This window comes from Triturus cristatus, chromosome 2_2 (assembly GCF_964204655.1).
Source record: "Triturus cristatus chromosome 2_2, aTriCri1.1, whole genome shotgun sequence".
Taxonomy (NCBI): Eukaryota; Metazoa; Chordata; class Amphibia; order Caudata; family Salamandridae; genus Triturus; species Triturus cristatus.
The window spans coordinates 1,244,697,072-1,244,714,856 of record NC_140582.1 but is presented as its reverse complement, the minus strand read 5'-3'; the positions used below and the strand labels follow the sequence as shown (position 1 = coordinate 1,244,714,856).

General features: G+C 47.9%; 1 long non-coding RNA gene across 1 annotated transcript; it reads right to left on the bottom strand.

The window, feature by feature from the left end:
* Window positions 1-1,040: 1,040 nt before the first annotated feature.
* Window positions 1,041-10,633, bottom strand: LOC146863504 (uncharacterized). The gene is made up of 2 exons (XR_014978263.1): window positions 10,532-10,633; window positions 1,041-1,323 (listed from the first exon to the last, which is right to left on the bottom strand). It is a non-coding gene; the product is annotated as an uncharacterized LOC146863504 (long non-coding RNA).
* Between the last annotated feature and the right edge of the window lie 7,152 nt (window positions 10,634-17,785).

The following is a 17,785-nucleotide window of genomic DNA, read 5'->3' as shown; positions in this document are numbered from 1 at the left end:
CTCAAATGACTAACTATCCAATAACAAAATTACACAACCCGCAGAAAGTAGACAGAGGTAACCCAAAGCTGTCTGCTGATCTCACGACACACACCCATTTAAGATGGGGAAGCCTCCCCGCCTAGACTTAGTCCCTGCAGCCTTGAAGACAAGCCCCTCAGGGCTCCAAGAGCTGATGTGACGCTCCCATCAAAACTGCACAACAGAGACTGGTGCAACTCTGCCCGACCGGAGTAGAATCCTTTGCCAAAACATAGGTTTAAGACAGTCAAGTACTCTTTTATTTAATTTTTTAAATGTACAAAAGCGGATGGCGAAAGTTTTCCAACACACAAAAGGGGTCGATTGATACGGCACTCTAAACAGTTCTACGGGCGCCTAAAATCACACAGCAGGGGGGGGTGCAGAGACTGCACTACAAAACATTCTTGTCCAAAACGCAGAGGCAAAAGGTGTGCTCGGCCTGACCATTATAGAACCTAAGCGGTGGCATTTGCTAGTATAATTCCCAAACAGGTGGGTGAACCCCTACAAAAAGCCGTACACCGAGCACCAAACTCAGCCCAGACTTGTCCGCTCACCTCAAGAGAAACCAGAACTTCCTGCATCTGCTCATCTAGCTATGCCGGCCTGCCCAAATTCCTCTTCTACTGGCCTCTGAAAGAGAAATATCCAGGTGTGGTGCCCACCTAAATACCCCACACCATCACGGTAGTGACATCATACCTGGGGTCACGGGGAGGCGAAATCTCACACTCTCAGTGGCCAACTTCCAGGCCAGGAAAACCACAGAAAAAAATACTACCCCATAGGCAGTGAGGAAACGCAAGAGGCTGGCCCCTCTAGTGTCCCCCTGCTGGTGACGTGGCCATCCACTTTTTGTGGAAGCACACAACTTCCGCCCAATGAAAACATGTACTACTGGTTCACAACATGTGGGCGGAGCCATCACCCAACTCTAGTGATGCTCATGTAATTATCTGGTGACAGCTGCTCTTTCAAGACAGAACTACAAAATAAATAATTGGGGAGGACAAATGTTGACCCTTCAATCACCCTTTATTTGAAAATATGAGACAACCATAAAAAAGGTATTGTACAGCTGCAGAGTATTCGTGCATATATAGTGAGCAACAAAACAACATGATTCTTCTTCCAGACGGTCTCAGCCGGTTTGTAAAAATCAGTCCTCCAATCAGGAACTGGGTGAATTAGAGGGTCTGTAACATTTCAGGATAGAGTGGTGTCCAGCGTTGAACTTCCTGAGGCGTGGCTTTCATCCAGACCCTTTAAACATCTCTTATTGTCGTCATTCTAGTAAAACTAATAAAAGATACACGTGTAAGCAGAAAACTAACTTTAAGCCCCACAGTCAGTCAGCAGATACAACAAACCAAAACACAAAAACACGTTTATATATTTCATTGACCTTTCCAAAGTGAAATATGCATCATATATAAACTACTCGGCTGCTTCCCCTGAGCAGAGCTCTCTGATTAGGAAGACGTCTTGCATGGAGTAGTAACGAAGAAACATAATAAGTCATTTTCTTGTTACTAAGAGTCATCCATCGAAGAATAAGAAAAGAGTTCTCATCTCTAACAATGACCAGGAAGAGGCATGAATGAATGTTTGTTTGATGACATCACCTGGGATTTTGTGCTTACCTGTAGTCACAGGATAGTTCCTTTCAAACAATGCAAGCTCTAACCCTGAACAAAGTTTAATCCTCAACACGAATCTTAAGACGTCTAAATAAAGAAAAGGGATGACCCAGAGAAAGATGTCCTAATGCACCTCAAAACCCTAGCTGGCATCATCCTACAAAGGGACAGTCTAGCAGGAATAGTTTCTGACCTGTAACTCCAGTTCTCTCGTAGGGAATTTCCATTTATAGTCATAAGCACTGAATAGTCACGCCCACCTCCAGAGACCTTTGAGCACTTTTTCAGAATATATCTTTCTAAGTTTAAATGTTCACGTTTCTTCAGGAAGGCCAGCAGTCACCTTAGAAAGACAAATATTATGCAGCCTGTAGGACTCGGCCACAATGACCCTGTTCTTGATCTTGTACTTAAAAGAGGGGCCAGGAGAATTATATCTGTGTATAACTTCAAGATGTTGAAATACAACAGCACACATCTCTTTCACAAATCCTTTTTTGATGGAGCTTAAAGATGAAGGGAAGCAGGGCAGAGTAGCCCCATAGGCTGTCATTATACGAGGTAAAAATAGAGGCTGTGCCTTTAACCCCTTCCCTGTGGGAGTGATTCCCGTGTGGGGGGTGGGGTGGGGCTGTGGCGCCGCTGTGCTCGTGATGAGCTGAGCTCGTCATGACTCACAGTGGAGCTGTGCTCATGACGAGCTGAGCTCGTCACGACCCCGCCCACTGATTAATTCTCCCACACAGGGGGGGGATTAATCGTGCGTGGGCGGGCCACGGCTGTTATGACGAGCTGAGCACTCCATCAGTTAAGAACGGAGACCACCAGTATCCCATCATGCTTAGCAGGTGGCAGTTGCTTCAGTTCTTTTTGGAGGCGACGCTGGATGATATTTAGATCCCATGGTACCTCTGTCTACTCAACAGGGGAGGAGGGAGGGAGTTATAGGTAAGAAATTATTACTTCTCACATAGGGGATTTCCTTTTATAGTCATAAGCACTGAATAGAGTAGCAAGCCCATCTCCACAGAACGCGGTGAAGAAGACCGAGTGATCGAAGGTAGCCTTTTAAGTAAATAGATTTCTGAGAGAGGCCTGTTCTACTTGAGCGTCTGCTCTAACACCCGAGTCTAGGCAGTAATGTTTAGTAAATATGTGGACAGATCTCCACGTGACTGCTATGCAAATATCTGGAACAGGGATATTCCTCAAAGCAGCAGTAGCCGCTTTCATTCTAGTGGAGTGCGGTTTAGGTTTAGCTGCTATTGTCTCGTTAGTTCAATGGTAGCACAAAAGGATGTGGGAAACTATCCATCGGGAGATGGAACGTTTGGAAGTGGCTAAACCTGAATGGACCAGACCATAGTTAATGAACAATTGGGACTGTCTGGGGATGTCCCTTGCCTTATCGAGAGAGAATTTCAAAAGTCTCCTTAGATTCAGAGAATGAAGAGATCTTTCAGCTGGAGTAGAGAGATTCTGAAAGAAAGTTGCTAAGGAGATGGTTTAATTAACATGAAAGTCCAAAATATGTTTGGAGAGGAATTGTGTGAGTTCTCATGACCACTTTGCTAGAATGGAAGACTGTATATGGTTCGTGAGAGCAACATGTTTGGATCTCGCTAACCCTGCAAGCCGATGTTATTGCTACAAGGAAAGGTGTCTTTCAAGAAAGGAGTTGCAGCTAGGCTTTGTGGATCGGCTCAAAGGGGTCCTGCATAAGATATGAAAGTACTATGTTAAGCTTCAAGGGATGAGAAGGACGCATAATTGAAGGTAAAACCTTCTTCAACCCTTCTAGAAAATCCTTCATGACGGGGATTTTGAAAAAGTGGTTTGAGAAGGAACTTTCTATAGGCAGGTGAACCTTTATAGAAGAGAATTGCAAGCCAGATTTTGCCAAATGACGCAAGTATGAAAGAATGACAACTTCCTGGCAAGATATAGGGTCCACACAGTTAGAGGAACTCCATATGCAAAATCTCTTCCATTTGAAGGCATATGCAGAACGGGTGGAAGGCCGCTTAGTCTCTTTCAAGATATCCATGCAGTCTTGTGGCAGATTCAACTGTCCATACTGTACTAGCTCTGCCCATACTGTACTAGCTCAGGAGCCATGTTGCCAAATTCAAAGAGGAGAAATTGATGTGTAACATCTGGACTCCGAACTTTGTTAGCAAGTCTGGTCTGCATGGCAGCTTGAGATGTGGATGGACGGACAGGTGAAGGAGGTCCGTGAACCACCGTTGACGTGGCCACTCCGGAGCTCTGCGGGTCATCTTGGTTCTCAATTGGGACAACTTGATGAGGACTGTTGGGATCAGTGGAATCAGCAGAAAAGCTTAGAGAAATGTGCAAGACCAATTAATCCATTAGTCATTCCCCAGTGTCCCTGGCTGGAAGTACCTCGAGGCGAAGCTTCAGAATTTTTTGCCCACAGGAAACTGAGATGGACACCTACTATAAGCACAACCAGCAATAGAAAATGAATACTTTAAAAACATCCCTGCACCACATGGTAGACACCATGCGGTGTCTGCCACATGGTGCAGGGATGTTTAGGCGGGCACCATATTGAAGGGCCAATGGGAAAGGGGGGCCCGCTATGGGCCCCCAAAGTCACTTTCCGCCTGCCTTTTCATGGCGGATGAACCACTGTGAAAAGACAGGCGGAAAGGGACATTGTCCCTATTGTAGATGTTACTGACCCTCCGACGAGCTCCATGAGCCCATTGGAAAGCACCAGACTGTTCCTCAGCCTGCTGCTTCGACCACATGCATTCTAATGCGTCACTCAGACCGTCACAGCAGATGAACCACCAAATGCGGTCCCACCACCATCAGAATGAATGTCAAAGTGTCAAAACCTCTCTCTCCAATCTATCTCATCCGGCCCCCAAATGGCAGAGGTCTGTCATTCTAGTGGCATGCCCATGTGTAGCAAAGTGCCTCTTTTGAACATGGTTGGCCCCTACCTTTTGCCTGGAAAATGATGTGATTTTGACTGGACCAAGCCCCCTGTACCAGAGCTCCTTCCCTAAACTGTACCTTTTGTTTCCCAATTGGCATCACTTCAGTTCTGCTTGTAAGTCCCTTGTAAATGGTACACCTGGTACCTAGTGCTTTGGCACTGAAGAGGGACCCAAGGGTAGCAGCACAAATTGTGCCACCCTAGGGACCCCTCACCAAGGCTACACATGCTGCCACTGCAGACTGGGTGCCTTGGTGCAGACAAAAGCGAAGAGTGGACTTGGCTATGTGCCATGCCCACAATCACAGCATGGGATATTGGCAGGTCGCCCTTCAAGCAGGGTGCACTAAACCCCCTGTGAGGACATCTGCATGAGCAGATAGGCCCCTGCAATATCCATGTCGATTCTTGGATATCGTAAGTGAACAGGGAAGCCATCGAGCATACATGGGCTGGAAACCCATCATTATGAGCTACCCAGCTCCATGATGGCTTCACTGTATTACGGGATGTTTGGTACCAAACACCTCATAATAAACTCGCACTGATTCCAGTGTTAGATTTATGGATTATTGCACCCAGAGGACCATTTAGAAGGGTTCCCAGAAGCCGACTGACTTCTAGTGTGTTCCTGACTGGTCTCCACCAGTCTGCTGTTACTAGACACGTTTCTGGACCCATGGGGTGAGAACCTTTACTCCCAGGGGCCAGAAACAATGCCTGTCCTGGGCGAAGGTGCTTCACACCTCCTCCAGGCAGGAACAGCTTTCCAGGGCAGGAAGCTTCAAAGGTGATGCCACCTTTTAACTCTGCTCCATGCCTGCCTCTCCTGCCAGCATCAGATGGCAACCCCCCCCCCCCCTCCTGTCCTGACCCCACTTTCGGCTTGAAGACATGTGGGAAAAATTAGTTAGATGAGGACGAGGGTCCCCAGTCAATCTGCAGGACCCCTAATGTGGGACAGGCAATGTGGTCTCCTCATTCACTTTCCACCATCTTGAAGATGGGGAAAATAGCCTATCAGGGTCAGGGTCATGCCCACTCTCCACATGTGCTGAGCATTTAGAGGGTGTAGTCAGCCTAAAGGTAAGTAGCCCATTGGCCACTACCTGGCACCCCCTGTAACACCCCTAATTTTGTATTTTTGTGACACCCCTGAGCACTGAGATTCAGATTCGATGGACACAAGAAGATCAAGGGCAAAGAAGAGCAGCTGACACCGAGAACAGAGATCCTGGAATGTATTTTGTCACAAAACCCTGCCTGCATCCCAAAGACCGAACAATCGTGGAGCACTGTCTTGTCCTGCCACTGGAAGACCCCTACAAATCCTAGGGACCCTCCAGCACTTTACTCCAAGGGAGTTCTTAGGCAATTTGGCAGAGGACCTACTTTCGTGAATTCCAGGCTCCGAAACTGCAGGATCCAAACTCTCGACTTGCAGCTCCCTGGCCCGTCTACACTGCAACTGCCCAGAAGACGGTTGCACAGCTCTGAAAGATCAAATTTGACTCCTCACCAAATGTGGAGGCACCAGGAGCCCAAGCCAGACTCCAACTGCCTGAGGACCTAGCACCCATCAAGGGATGTCAGCAGCCCTGAGACCCCTCTCTGAGTGGCCCAGCTATCCTGCACCAGCCCCTCTGAGGTTCTTGCCCCTGACCGCGAGGTGCACTTTGCGCACCAGAGCTCAGATCACGTACTTCCTCTGCACCCAGCCCCACCAGCCGGGGAATCTCTGAAACCTTTGTGCTCCCACGGTCCCCAGTCCATAGAGACCTCTGCACTCTTTTCAGAGCCCATGTACTTGCCTACAAGCCCCCCCCCCGTGCAGCATGTTTTTAGGTGGCCATTTGTTTTCTGCTGGTGGTGAGTCTTATTGTAGGTGTCCATCTCAGGTGTTGCCTGTGGGTGTTGATTCTTATTGTGGGTGTCCATCTCTGTTGGCTGTGAGCAGCGATTCCTATTGCAGGTGTGCGCCTCAGTTTCCTGTGGGACGATTCGTATTGTAGGTGTCCATCTTAGTTGTTGCCTATGGGTGGTGAGTCTTTTTGCGAGTGTCCATCTCAGTTGTTGCCTTCATGCGGTGAGCCTTATTGTTGTGTCTGTCTCAGCTGTTGCCTGTGGGTGGTGAGTCCTATTGTGCGTTTTGAATTCAGTTTGTCTGTGGCCGGTGATTCTTATTGTGGGTGTGCATGTCTGTTGCTGTCTGCGGATCGCGATTCTTATTGTAGGTGTCCATTTTAGTTGTTGTTTGTGGGCGGTGAGTCTTATTGTGGGTGTTCGTCTCAGTTGCTGCCTGTGGGCCATGAGTCTTATTGTTGGTGTCTGTCTCAGCTATTGCCTGTGGGCGGTGAGTTGTTTCTTGATCAGTTCTTTTGACTTGGGTCTTCCTTCTATTCTCATTTGACATTAGGTTTGCCTAGTGATTCTGATTGACAATTTCGATTTTCCCCGTCATAGGAAATTTTAATTGATTACAAGGGGCCCTTATCTTTTGCACTAAACATACAGTTGCCTATGTGCAGCATGCAGTCTTGGAATCTGGCTGCTGTATGATCGAGATAATTGGACACAGACTGCGATTTGGGTGTCATCAGCATACGAGATTATTGAAAAACCAAAAGATTTTAGAAGCCTGGCCAAAGGAGTGAAATATAAGTTTAAAAAGGTGGGACTCCTGCGGCACTCCACATGGAAGGAAAAAAGGAACGGACACAAATTCGTCCAAACCAACTGTTGGACCTGATTCTTGTCAGATACCGTTTCCCTAAACTTTTTGCTTTTTCCATTTTATGTTTTGCTGGTTCTCAGGTGGAGCCCTAGGGCTCCAGGCCCTTTCCCACTGTACTGCGAAAGTGCACATACCCTTCCAACGCATGTTTGGAAGTGGTGCGGACATGATGTTTGTAAACCTAGGTCAGCCTGCCATTTGTGGCCTGGGTGTGCGCTTACACCGCTGGGGTGGTTTTCCTACGTGTCAGACCTGCTGTTGAAGGCCGATGTGCGCACTTTCATGGACTGCACATATAAAACATGAGTCCGACCTGCCACAGCAGATCTGTGAGACTGCCCTTGTGCGCATACTCTGGCTGGCGCATAGCAAACACGGTCCATCCGGGGAAAGCATTTGGCCTCAATTAGGATGGAAGGTGAGGGCTGGGCAGGCACCTATGGGTGTTCACTGCCCAGGTAATTAAAAAGACCCACGAGGGTTCCCCTACAGAGGAGGCTTCCTTTTCCCTTAAACGAGAATGAAAAAGGGGTCGCCTGGATTTTAAGCTGCAATAATGGATTGTAGTGACGCAGCCTCGCGAGGCTTCCTATCAATGGCTTCGCTAGGCCAAACCCATTCCACTGTTTAGTGTGTGCTTAGCATATATTGCGTGGAAATGCCACTTATGGAAATTGGACCTTTCTATGCATCAAACTTTGTGTGCCACGGTGTTTGGCACTGATTAACACTGGAGTCTGGGGTAACACATCTGGACATTCCCCAGCGACAGTCAAACCATTGGGCATGCAATTGAGATAGCCGACCTCTGCCATTTGTGGGTCTGATGGAATATATGGGCGGGCAGAGATTGTAACACCCGGCCTCTGGGGCAAGAGGACGGTCCCATAAAGATAGAGATCTTCATTCTGTAACCTCATGGCAGACAGGACGGGAAATTAGGGGTCACATCTGTGGTCCAAAGGAATACCCTTTGATCCTTCCCCCAGCTTCAAAGGCCCAATGGGGTATAGCTGCTACTCAGTGCCACCTCACCAAGAGGGGAGATCCACTTGTGGGGACACAGGACCGGAGAATCTGGTCTGCGTGGTGCACATTGCCAAAGGACTCTGTTGTGCACATGACGGATAACTGTCTGTGGAAAGGACCACGTGCCGTCCTGAACAGTGGCTGGTCTGGGCCGACAACCTGTTGGTGTGGCACCCTGAAGTGGGCTCAAAAGGACTATTTGGCTGGTGTCCTGTTCTCTTAAAGGTTTCAGGGATATCAAAGATCTCATACGAGGGGCCCACACCATCTACCGGTGATGTCGGCTTTGCGCAACGTGTGCCTGTGTGTGACCAGAATGATCTGGTGCAACCTACAGCAAGGTGTGCCAGGCGTAGTGCTTGAGTTCCAGGGAGGAACGGAATTACAACTCTTTTTAGAGACAAAAACAAAAGGAACAAATGATGGACGGAATCCTGAACAAGGCCAACAACCACCCCCAGTCACAAGGATCTGGGTTTAATCCATCGTTCTTTTGCTCGCCAGCCAGCCCAGCTTGAACCTAGCCATATTCAAATCAGTCTTGACCCTGCTCCTTAGGGGAACAGTTCAGCCTGACCTGCCAAGCCAGGTCCTCCCTGGACCAGCAACAAGCATTCTGGGACCAGTTTTAAGGCATCACCCCTCATCAGCCAGGCTAACTTGAATCAATTGGCGTAGCGAGCACGGGACCCACATCTGCGCATACCCAGAGCACTTAGGGCGACAAAAGCAAAAAGAACAAATGATGGATGGAACGCTGAACTATGCAAACATTCAGCCCAATTCACAAGTATTTGGGTTTAATCCATCGTTCTTTTGGTCACCACACCACCCAAGTTTGGACACAGCCATATGCAAATCAGTCATGACCCTGCTCCTTATGGGAGCAATCCAGCCCGAACTGCCAGGTCCTCCCTGGACTGGAAACAAACATTCTGGGACTAGTTTTGGGGCATCAGCTAGGCTAGCTTGAATCAAGTGGCACAGTTAGCACGGGACCCACGTCTGTACATACCCTTCCCACTTAGGGCAACAAAAGCAAAAGGATCAAATGATGGATGGAATGCTTAACAATGCAAACATTCATCTCTGTACGGGGGAGAATGTTTGACATTGTTCAATATTCTGTCCATCAAATGTTTTTTTTGCATTTGTCACCCCAAGTGGGATGGGTATGCTGAGACGTGGGTCTCGTGCTCTCCATGCCACTGGAGTCAAGCTAACCTGGCTAATGAGTGATGAAACCCCGAAACCAGTCCCAGGATGCTTGTTACTGGTCCATGGAGGACCTGGCCTGGCAGTTCGGGCTGGGCTGTACCCATGGAGAACCGGGTCAAGACTGATATACATATAACTGGGTCTAACCTTGAGGAGGTGTGGGGAACAAAGAAACTATGGTTTTAGGCCCAGAACTGTCCTGGGGTGAATGTAGGACATTGTCCTGCATTCGGTCAATCAATTGTTCTTTTTGCATTTGTCACCCTGAGTGTGACGGGTATGCCCAGACATGGGTCCGTGCTCTCCATGCCACTGGAGTCAAGTTATCCTGGCTGAAGAGGGGTGAAACCCCAAAACCGGTCCCAGGATGCTGACATTGTTCAACATTCTGTCCACCAATCGTTTTTTTTGCATTAGTCACTTGGGGAGGGGCGCCCACCCTTGATTGGTCCTTAAATGTCTATAATGCAAGACCTAGTGGTCACAAACCGGATACCCACAACTCTTCCAGGACATCCGTCTAGTGTTATAAAGTAAACCCTGCTTTGGTGTTTTATTTCTGAAAATCAAAAAATAAAGACTGAAGCAAGTGCTGTTTTAATTACATACTGCTCCTGCTTGTAAGAGAAACTGTCACCCAAGGTCTGGCACCCCTGCCAACATCTCAACCTATTCCCCAATCAGCTGCCATTAATGTGCCAAGGGGTGCTTGTAAAAAGGGAGCCTTGTTACTCATTAGGAGGAAACAATGATGTTTGAGAACAGAGGATGGATGGAGTGTGTTGGCTACACTGACATTAGCATCTGTGCATTTTGAAAACTCCCTGTAGGAAAGAAGAGTGAATAAATCAAAGGCAAAGTTCAACAAAGAGCTTTTGTGAAAAGTTTTAGAGGAGGTGATGACGTCATACTTACGTAGACAAGGGTGTTGAGCTCTTTTCTTCACTGAGTTGTAAATGCCATGAATTTGAAGAAGTAGCTCACGCCCAGATTTTGGGCTCTTCCAATCCAGTTGTCACCCCAGGTTGGCGGAGAGGCCGTGTAGATCTTCCCATCTTTCTTGGAGACACACCAAAGGTTGCCGTCAGGAGTAAAGGACATAAACTGGGTTAAACCGCTCCACCCAGCGGCTCCGATGGCCTGGCTTCTTGCAATCCAGTTGTCATTTACACTCGTTGGAGGACTTCCTTTTACAAATCTATCATCAGCAGTCACTGCGTGCAGGATCCCTTGGGGGTCGAAGAAGAGGGCGACAAATCTATCCCATCCGCCATAACCAACTTTTTTACCTAGTGTGTCCTTCCAAACCTGGTTTTCATTGGTCGGCGGGAGGCCCGCGTAGAGCTCACCCTGATGAGTGACGGCATAAAGATCTCCATTGGGGTGAAAGAAAAGGCGCTTGAATGCTCCCCAGCCTGCTATCCCTACGCGCCTTCCTACGAGGCGTCAAAGTGCTTTTTCAGCTAGTAGCTAGAACCCATAAAGGATTAGTGGTGAATTAGTATAGTGAAAATATGAAAGTATCTTGAGTGGTGGATGTGTTAGTCAGTTTCTGGGATTGAGAAGGCTACTGGAGGGATAGAGGGGAAGGATTTAGAATGGTTTGTTTGTTTTGGAGCTCATAGCAGGAGGAAGAGGCTTGGGATGAGCAAAAGGGAGGTGAAGGGGGATGAGCAAAAGGGAGGTGGAGGGGGAAGAGTCAGAGGGAGGGTTCAGAAAGGTTTGTTTTGGGGATCAGAATGGTAAAAAGAGGTATGAGATGATGTAAGGAGGGGTGGAGTAGGGAAGAGTCTCGAAAGGGTTATTTTGAGGATCATAGTAGTGGTATAGGGTCAGGAATGAATGAGAAAGTGGAGGTAATGGATATATTGATAGAGGTATTGGGTGAGAAATATGCTAGTGCATTGGAAAGAGTAGTAGAAAGAGGTTTGAGATGAGTCAGAGTTGAGGTGGAGGATATATTGATAGCGGTATAGGTTGAAAAATAGGGCAGCGCGTTGGATATGCTGAATTAGAGGAAAAGTAGTAAATAAGTAAAAGAAATAAATAGGATTCAGGAAAGGCTGCAGCACGGAAACAGCGATGCTCAACGTCTCTGATGATATTCACAAGGCTTTAGATGAAGGTGATGCCTGCCGACTCATCCTTATTGACCTATCTGCGCCATTCAACACAGTAAATCCTCCAGCGCTTCTAGAGACCTTGTCGAAGCGCTCCGGCATCAATGGCACAGTACTAAAATGGTTCACCTACTTCCTGCAACATTGTTCGCAACAAAATTAAAATCAACTCCTGTCTCTCGAAGCCAACAAAAGTCACACTTTGGGTCCGCAAGGCTCGATCCTCTCCCCGTCCCTCTTCAGTCTCTTCATGGAGCCCCTCACAATCATCTTTAAAAAAGCTGGGGTGAATTACCACCTTTACGCTTATGACACCCAAATCTATTTCAAAATCAAGTCTCCCAGCGACATCCAACACCTCAATGCCACTCTAACCGAGATCCAAACTTGGTTCAACGCTAACCACTTAAAGTTCAACCCAGATTAAACAGAACTAATCCTGTTCTCTCCAAAAAGCAACCATCGACCAATCCAAGAGTGGCTCAAGAATCTGGTCGCCCTAAACTGCCCCATCGTCCTATCCGACTCAGTTAAGTCGGATAGGCATCACCCTTGACAAGAACTTATCTTTGGAGGCCCACATCAAAAACTCTGCAAAAAGTGCCCTTTTCTCTCTAAAACACCTCAAGAAATTGAAACCTTTTCTTCCCCATGATGAACTCAAGACATAGTCCAATCTCTAGTTCTCTCTAAAATAGACTACAGGAACGCCATCCTAACAGGGACTCCAAAAGCTCACCTAGTCCCTCTAAGGGCAGTGCTGAACATGGCCGCTCGACTCGTATCTGGAGTAAAAAGATTTGATCACATCACTCCAGCTCTCAACTTCCTCAACTGGCTCCCCATGGAAGGGAGGTGTATTTACAAACTGGCCTGCATCACACACAAAACCCTTCACTCTCCGGCCCCTAACTACCTGAACAACAAACTGGTAAGAGCAGGTTAATCCAGAACTCTGAGAAGCTCCAACTCGCTCCTTATTCCTCCGAAACTGTAAAATAAAACCACTCAATACCAATCATTTTCTGGCAACGCTCCCAGGATATGGAACGCTCTCCAGAGAGTCCTCAGATGCAACCCCTCCTTCTCCTGTTTCAAAAGGGACCTGAAACTCCATCTCCTTAACAAATACTTTCTTGACCAACGTCAACTAACCTAGACTTCAGTATCCGAGTTTACTCCTCTCTCTAGACATTCTAGGATAGTTGGTGATCGGACTGTGTTAACCACCTTATCTTCCGTACTGTATTTGCCTACCTACTGTGCATTGCAATTTCCATTCTGTTTTTTTTTTTTTTTTTACAGTGTGTATGTAAAGCGCTCTGATCCCTACGGGTTAAGCTAGCGCTATATAAAACTTTTAAAATAAAAAAAATGAAAGGGAATTAGGCCTTATTTGAAGGACAGCTATGGTTCCCTTTCTTATAAATGGGTACCAGGGCCGCAGATCACTAGGAATGGGGAATAACACTGCTAGCTATAGATGCATGAAATACCTTTGTAAGCACTCTGGCCAAAGCTGCAGATCTTCCAGAAAGATCAGTGGCCCTAAATGTGGCCTGGTGCTTTAGGTTTGTTCTTACTGACCTGCGCCTTTTGTACTTCTGGTGGTAAAATGCCCTTCAAGGGATATTTGTATGCTGTTGCTCATCCAATGAGGGCAAATGACTTGTGCTAGGACTTTCACACCTATACAGGTCACTAAAATGCCCCCCACTCCCTGGGACCTCCATGGCCCCCCTCTCTACAGCAGGTACATTAGTCACCAGAGTTATCGTGACCCGTTCATTGTTGCCTGAAAACTGCTGGAAAATAAAGAACTTTGCAGTGCTATTCACCATTAACAAAACAGCCCCCCCCCCTGAAATGCCCGATGCACGGTACCGCCAGTCTGGCCTTGCTACCACCCTCCAATGGTGCCCCTCCTCTTCACATAGAACCTCTCTGTATTTAATTTCTTTTATAGTGCTACTCACCCGAAGTATGTATGGCAGGGTGTCGGAGTCGGTTACATCACGCCATCACACACATTATATAGAGACAATGGCTCTTAAATGTGAATGTATAGGAAATGTCACTTATGACAATGAGGGCTACAAGATGTAAGAGTCAGATGCCATCCATACTGGTAGGCAGGGGTGTAGAGTGGGCGGGTACAACATTTTAAAAGGAAAAAAAGGATTGTGGTGGAATGGACTCGAGTTACATCGGTGCTTTTGTCTGCAAGTGCAGGTTACGTTGTCTTGTCTCTTTCCCCGCAGAAGAGCTGCATGGAGCCATGCTCTCACGCATCTCGTGGCCTTGGGGCAGGTGGACAGCTGCTCGTGCTGCTTCGCGGTGGCATGGGAGCAGTGCCGGCCAGCGGCACAACAGCAAAGGGGTCGATTACGATCCTGTATTTTTTTTTCTGTACGACTCGTATCCGTAATTATTTCCGTACGAATCGTACAAGTCCCGTCCGACCCGTGAAGTACGATTCGTACAGGAAAAATACATACAGATCGGCCCGATCCGTACGAATGGAATCGGGAAAAGTTGTACGAGACGGACCCGGACACTTTTCCGTACGAATCCTAAAAATACAGTCCGACCGTAAAAGTACGATCCGGACCGGCTTTCCGATTTACGATTCGTACGGAAAGCGTCCCGTACACGGGGAATGACTTTACCCGGGTACGAGTCGTACAGGGGTACGAGTCGTACAGGAGTACAACTCGTACCCATGTACGACTCGCACCCATGTACGACTCGCACCCCTGGGAACGTGTCGGAGTACGACTCTTACTACTGCGGAGAACGTAGCGTACCGGGGCTCCGTTTGTACGACTCTGCTTTTACGGCTGTTTTTGGCTCCCGTAAGAAAAGAGCCATACGGAGTGCCGTAGGGACGAATCGTACTTGCTGGGCCAGAAACCACTGCTTAAATACGTCCAGACTCACGTACAGGCTGTTCCGGATCAGAATTGGGTTTCTTTACCCGTACGGTCTTTAGTAGGATTCGTACGGAAAGAAGCTTTCTGTACGAATCTTACTTCCTAGGTTGTAAGGAAAGTTTACCGGGTACGAGTCGTACGGAGAAAACGCTCCGTACAATGATTCGTACAGCCTTTTTCCAGGATTGGAATCGGCCCCTAAATGTCTCTTAAGGTACCACGGCACTGTACAAGGAATTTGTTTCAGCTTTTTGGCAGGCAAAAGGAAAATTTCATGCCAGAGTTCTGCGCTTGCTGCCTGACGTCATGTGTCGGTTTTGGAAGGTGGGTTGAGTCACCCGGGAGTGTGGCATCCATTCATTCTTTAATCCATCATTCAGTCTTTCACTATTTATTCTGTCCTTCCATCTGTGTCCTCATCCATATCCAAACCTATCCAACCATTTCCAAATCTATTCATCATCTATCCTTCCATCCATCATTTCACTCATCCATCCGTCCCTTTCACCCATCCATCCTTTCACTCATCTATCTACACTTCCACCCAATCCATTCACTCATCCATGCAACCATTTACCCTTTCACCCATCCAGCATCCTTTAATTTGCTCATCATCCATCCACCATTTCACTCACCCAGCCATCCTTTCTTCCAGATCTTCACCCTCACTTTCGCTCATCTATGCATTCTTATACTCCTCCATCCTTATATCCTTCTCACTCATCCATACACCCACTCGACCATCCATCCTGTCAAACATCCATCCATACTTTCACTCATCCATCGTCCCTTTCTCTCTCCATCCCCCTTTGTTAGCCATCCATTCACGCATCCATCCACCCACCGATCCATCCAATCATGAACCCATTTATTGACCCCATCCCTCAGCCATCCATCCTCTCTTACGCATCTATCTACCCTTTCTCTAATCCATCCACTCATTTGTCCATCTACCCTCCCTTTCACTCACTCATCCGTCCATCCATTCACCCTTTCACTTATCAATTCATCTACCCATCAATCATTTCCCTCATCCACTTGTTCACTCGCCTATCATTTGCCCTTTCACTCATTCATCCATCCATCCTTTCACACATCCATACACCCTATTACTTATCTAGCCACCATTCCACCCAGACATTCATTTATTTACCCTTTGTCATCCATCCTTCCACTCACTCATCCATCTATCCTTTCTCTCATTATCCAACCAATTCATCCTTTCACTAATCCATCCAGCCATTCACCCACTCCTTCACTTACTCACTCGCCCACCTTTTGGCAGGGGGGGGGGGGGGGAGGATTCCCCATGCCCCTGCACATAGGAAATCTGAAAACGTGGAAGTCATGGGTCATGCATGATGCACAGTGCTGGAACGTGAGGTGACTGTGACATGGTATTGTTTTCAGGGCTTTAAGTGGGTTGAAAAAACTTGGGGTCTCTCCCAAGGGTGTTTCTGATGTAATGAAGGGTGTGGCTTAAAACACGTAATCAAAATATTTGTGCTTAGTGTAGTGTGACACCCGACTGGTATTCTGCTACTTCTGTTATTGCATTCAGACATATAATACATTACACCTACAAGAAGCCAGGACAATCATCAGCGGCATCCAGACTGACCATCATCAGCGGCATCCAGACTGACCATCATCAGCGGCATCCAGACTGACCATCATCAGCGGCATCCAGACTGAGCATCATCAGCGGCATCCAGACTGACCATCATCAGCGGCATCCAGACTGACCATCATCAGCGGCATCCAGACTGACCATCATCAGCGGCATCCAGACTGACCATCATCAGCCGCATCCAGACTGACCATCATCAGCCGCATCCAGGCTGACCATCATCAGCCGCATCCAGGCTGACAATCATCAGCCGCATCCAGACGGACAATCATCAGCCGCATCCAGACTGACAATCATCAGCGGCATCCAGACTGACAATCATCAGCCGCATCCAGGCTGACAATCATCAGCCTCATCCAGACTGACAATAATCAGCCTCATCCAGACTGGCAATCATCAGCGGCATCCAGACTGACAATCATCAGCGGCATCCAGACTGACAATCATCAGCCGCATCCAGGCTGACAATCATCAGCCGCATCCAGGCTGACAATCATCAGCCGCATCCAGACTGACAATCATCAGCCGGAGAGAGAATGACCATCATCAGCCGCATCCAGACTGACAATCATCAGCCGCATCCAGACTGACAATCATCAGCCGCATCCAGACTGACCATCATCAGCCGGAGAGAGAATGACGATGGGCGGGTGCGGCTGCTCTTGTCCTCCGAGGAGGAGTGCGAGGCGCCCCCATCAGGAAGCCGAGGCTTCTCGCAGGGGATCAGCGCCGCTCCCTGCAATGCCCAAATTACTGACAAAAGACACCCTTAAAGGGGTCATCGCGGACAATGGACATGAGGTCCAAATCACAGACGGCTCGTGAAATTTACGGACGGTTGGTCACCCTACATCCTGTGCTGCTCGTTTCTTTGTTCTTACCAGATTTCTATACTTTGTCCTATAGGCTCGCAGGAGCCATTCACTGCCACCTCCTGGTGGCGCTGGGTTCAAGCCTGTAAAACGTTTGTACCTCATGTTACAACATTCCTTGTCGAACCAACCGGGGCTACTGTGCCTGCTTGGACCTTTCCACCCCTTCACGCGACCAAAGGAGTTTCAATCCATGAACCATTAGACCCTACACAATCAATACATTCAGGGCAGCATTGGCTGGGGCATTAAGGGTGCTGGGTCCATATCTTGTCATGATTGTATTTAATAGAGAGATTTAATCCAGATGTGTCCCTTTACTCCATCCAGCACTTATCCTGTTATGTAGGGGTTTCCCACTGCTCTTCACAGTAACACTACATTAGAAATGTGCTGATCAGTACCCCCCCCCCCCCACCATGAACACCCCCCCCCTACCAATCATAACCGTTGGCCTCTGTATCAGGTCACTTACTTCCCATGATGCTCTCGGGTGCTCTGCTTTTGGCGTCTTCTTCCTGTGGGCAAAAGGACAGAGAAATGTCCTTCATTCACTGACGTCATCACACAAGAGTCCAAAGATGGGTTTCTGTGAGGAGGCGCTTTAAGGCTCG